The 4,182-nt window shown below is 40.0% G+C and overlaps 1 protein-coding gene across 2 annotated transcripts in view; it reads left to right on the forward strand.

Annotated features, from left to right (window-relative positions):
* Window positions 1-4,182, forward strand: part of LOC107590921 (phosphatidate phosphatase LPIN1-like) — a 34,096-nt gene that overhangs the window by 3,570 nt on the left and 26,344 nt on the right. The window contains exon 1 of one of the 2 annotated variants that reach the window (XM_016279885.1): window positions 3,388-3,906. The exons of the other annotated variant lie outside the window; for it this stretch is intronic. The gene's annotated coding sequence lies outside the window, so the exon portion shown is untranslated. Of the gene's footprint in view, window positions 1-3,387; window positions 3,907-4,182 lie in introns of those variants that run through there. 2 annotated transcript variants of the gene reach the window in all.

Below are 4,182 nucleotides of genomic sequence, written 5' to 3' on the forward strand. Positions count from 1 at the left end.
TATATATATATAAATTTATAAATAAAAATTTACTAATTATTTTTTACTACCATCTGAGAAATTCAGGTTTGAATTCACACTTTTGAGTTTCTGAATTTTTTTAATACTGTCTATTCATTGATTTGGTAGTCTTGTAAATAATCTTAATTTTGGGGCTTTTTTCAGCAAATATTGATAAATGTAATTAATTAATTTAATTAATCATCATACCATTTTGATTTCATTTTATAGATTTTTTAAATCAGGTTACAGTCATAATTCCTTATTATTATATGTTGTGTGTTTGTGCATGTTCACACAATCTGCGGTACATTGTTATATGTCATGCTCTCAAACTGTCACGAATCCGGTCCATGAACTTTCCTTTTCATTGACTCTCGCACCACACAAACTGTTGCATAGCACCCCGGACTACATTTCCCATCATGCATTACTGATTGCACTCAGCACGAATTGCACACACCTGTTTACACTGATTGCACCCAGCTGTTTCATATCACTCCCTCACTATATAACACTCACTCTTATCCCTTCCCTCTGCCGAGTATTGTTCCGCATTTATCACTCCCCTAGCGATAGCGACTCTACAGAGCCCTCGTTTGTTGCCTTAGCCTTAGCCTTAGCCTTAGCCTTAGCCTTAGCCTTAGCCTTAGCCTTAGCCTTAGCCTTAGCCTTAGCCTTAGCCTTAGCCTTAGCCTTAGCCTTAGCCTTAGCCTTAGCCTTAGCCTTAGCCTTAGCCTTAGCCTTAGCCTTAGCCTTAGCCTTAGCCTTAGCCTTAGCCTTAGCCTTAGCCTTAGCCTTAGCCTTAGCCTTAGCCTTAGCCTTAGCCTTAGCCTTAGCCTTAGCCTTAGCCTTAGCCTTAGCCTTAGCCTTAGCCTTAGCCTTAGCCTTAGCCTTAGCCTTAGCCTTAGCCTTAGCCCTAGCCCTAGCCCTAGCCCTAGCCTTAGCCTTAGCCATTAGCCCTAGCCTTAGCCCTAGTCCTTAGCCTTAGCCCTAGTCGTTTGCCTTAGTCATTAGCCTTAGCCTTAGCCTTCCCGGTGTCTGATCTTCGCCTGGTTCCCTGGATTCACCCCTTTTGTCTTGCCCCTTTTGATTCTGTCTGCCGATCGTCGACCTGCGCTAGCCCTAGGACATACTTTCACCACTTGTTTACAACCCAATCCATCATACTAACTGAGCAGGATCTTGTTTTACTGCCTATGGTACATGCTGTACTGCCCTGAGATGTCAGAAATACAATGAAGTGATGCAAAAATACAGGCCCCAATTCACTGAAGAGTCTCAGTGTCAATCTTCCCTCCTACAATAGTAAGGTCAGCAGTTCAGTCAACACATGACCCCACATGCCTCTCATAGACCCCTCTGGCTCTGATTGGTGGAGACGGCCCAACCCAGGTGTATTTTCACAATCAGTCATGTGCTATAAGCTTATAGACTGCACTGTAAAGAACCATATGGGCAGGCTTTTGGGTAGATACGATAATAATTAAGCTAAATATAGTGAATATTTTATCTATTTATGTACAAAGTGTTGTTATAGTATGACTGACAAGAGACAGCAAAACTAATCAAGATACAGTATGAAATGTTAATATTAGTTAACATTAATGTGTTTATTAGCACAAAGCATAGTCTCCTCCACCCCCTCAGACCCCAGACTCTCTAGTGTGCTCTCACACCTGTAGATTGGTTGCTTTGTTCGAAACAGGGATTACAATTTTTACAATGTTGCTTTTTGGTGCGGTTCGCTTTCACACGGCAAAGTTTCTAAACGGACCAAATTTGTTAATACAAGTCACGTGCGAGAAAACTGTTGTCTCATTGGTCAAAGTTCCACAGTTTATTTTCTGGGATTCCACTTAGTTTCCATGCCTCCTTCAGGCGATCTCGGACCGATTGTTTTGGCGCGGATCAGGCCGCGATTGCCGTGTTCACATATACCAAAACGAACCGAGCTAAGACAACGAGCCAGGTGTGAATGCAAAATCATATTCTCAGATTCCTACAAACCCCACAAGTGAATCTGGAATGTACTCTAGTGTTCTGGTGTATCTTGTGGAGAAATCAACAGATCGTGATGAAATAGAGTGCATGCTGAGTACGCTGTCCAATCGGAGTGCAGCAGTCCTGGCTTTAACATGACCAAATTCTCTTAGGTTGTTTATTGCCTGAACAGCACTTCAGAGAAACACACACTCATGCATATACACATACCTTTGTTTTCTTTAGTCACCCATTTCAGAGAAAGCCAGCAGTTCCAGCAGTTTAAACACACACACACAGACATTGTCCTCTGAACCACTCAAACAAACACAAGGTCTGAAATTCCTCTCAAAGGACACCGGGGTTACCACAGTACATTACACTACAACAACTGCTATGTCAGAATAATTTAGTGGAATGTACAGCATCTAAACCAACATCAACACTATTTCTTAACAATATATGTGACCCTGGACCACAAAACCAGCCTTAAGTGTAAATTTTTCAAAATAGAGATTGAGTTTCCATTGATGTATGGTTTGTTAGAATAGGACAATATTTGGCCGAGATACAACTATTTGAAAATCTGGAATCTGAGGGTGCAAAAAAATTAAAATATTGAGAAAATTGCCTTTAAAGTTGTCCAAATTAAGTTATTAGCAATGCATATTCTAATCAACTTTACATTACCTTTTGATATATATATACGGTACGGCATTTACAAAATATCTTCATGGAACATGATCTTTACTTAATATCCTAATGATGTTTGGCATAATAGGAAAAATCGATAATTTTAACCCATACAATGTATTTTTGGCTATTGCTACAAATATAACCAAGCGACTTAAGACTGGTTTTGTGGTCCAGGACCAGGGTCATATATATATATATATATATATATATATATATATGCATATGTTACCATCTGATACACTTGCTGTACATCTGTGCAGTTTTTCTTTTCCCCCCATATGCAATTATGAACAAGCTGTATGAGCCATACATGCAATTAAAAACCTTTCAATTTTGACAGCTTGCAATACTGGTGGAATAATAATCAGTAAACCACCACTCAAGCACCCACATATCTATTCTATGATTACATGCAGCCACAGACACACACACGTATGCGTTTGTAAACAGTCGAATGCCAGTTCAGCTGCTGCTGCTGCTTTCCTGGCTGCCACGTGAGCAAAATTTTGCGTATAAAATCCATTAAACGCGTGCATTAAATGTAATGCATGGTCAGCATATTTCCCCACCGCAATGCCATATTCAGCAAGCAATTATAATTAAATACAAATTAGGCAGATAAATGTGAATTTCAGTCGATGCATTGACTGATTTAAAAATTGGCTATTTAAAACGCAACCACAACAAAAATACTCTGGAATAAACGTTAATTGCGTTAAAAAAAACGTTTAAAACTGAATGTTAAAGATGCTTAAAATAACTATAATGCCTTGTAGCGTACAAGTAATGTTGACGCTTGTTTGCGGTGTCGAATAGCCAACGCTAGCGTTCTTGTCGCGTCGCGTCACATCAACAAAGTGTTTGATTGGTCCACTGTGTGGCGACGTCGTGACTCCAACCCCAACCTCGAAAGACGCGTCGCGCGGATACAGTAGGCAGCTTCATAGACTGTAAATGCTCGCGTAGCTAGCTATGTAGATGGGTGCAAAGGGTTAACTGGGATGTCAGCTGCAGAGGCAGGGACTGCTACTCACTGCAAACAGTTTCCACCCTGCTTTAAATACAACACCAACACAGACAGTCAGTGAACAGACAGTGGGTCAAACGGTAGAGACTAAATACATTAACGAAGAGTAGCGAGCATCAACACCGGATTCAGCCGCGTCCGAGGATCCACTAAGTTCTTTTGAATGGCTGTGACATCCTAACGCCTCTGCCGCATCCCACGTATGTATTACAGGGAATTTCATCCCTCCCTGGCCTCTCATTTCCATCCTGTTTATAATCATTTGCAAACGTAAATGCATGCACTTGTTTGGGTTAACACAGTGAAGGGCTTCTGTTGTTATAGCACAGCTGATGATTGTTTACATTCATTGGGTCTGTGACTGTAATGATCTGGATTTAATTTCGATTAACGTTAACTACAAAAAGTCTATATATATATATATATATATATATATATATATATATATATATATATAGAAAAAAAAAAAAAAATTC

This window comes from Sinocyclocheilus grahami, unplaced genomic scaffold, assembly GCF_001515645.1.
Source record: "Sinocyclocheilus grahami isolate Dianchi unplaced genomic scaffold, SAMN03320097.WGS_v1.1 scaffold134.1, whole genome shotgun sequence".
NCBI classification, from domain to species: domain Eukaryota; kingdom Metazoa; phylum Chordata; class Actinopteri; order Cypriniformes; family Cyprinidae; genus Sinocyclocheilus; species Sinocyclocheilus grahami.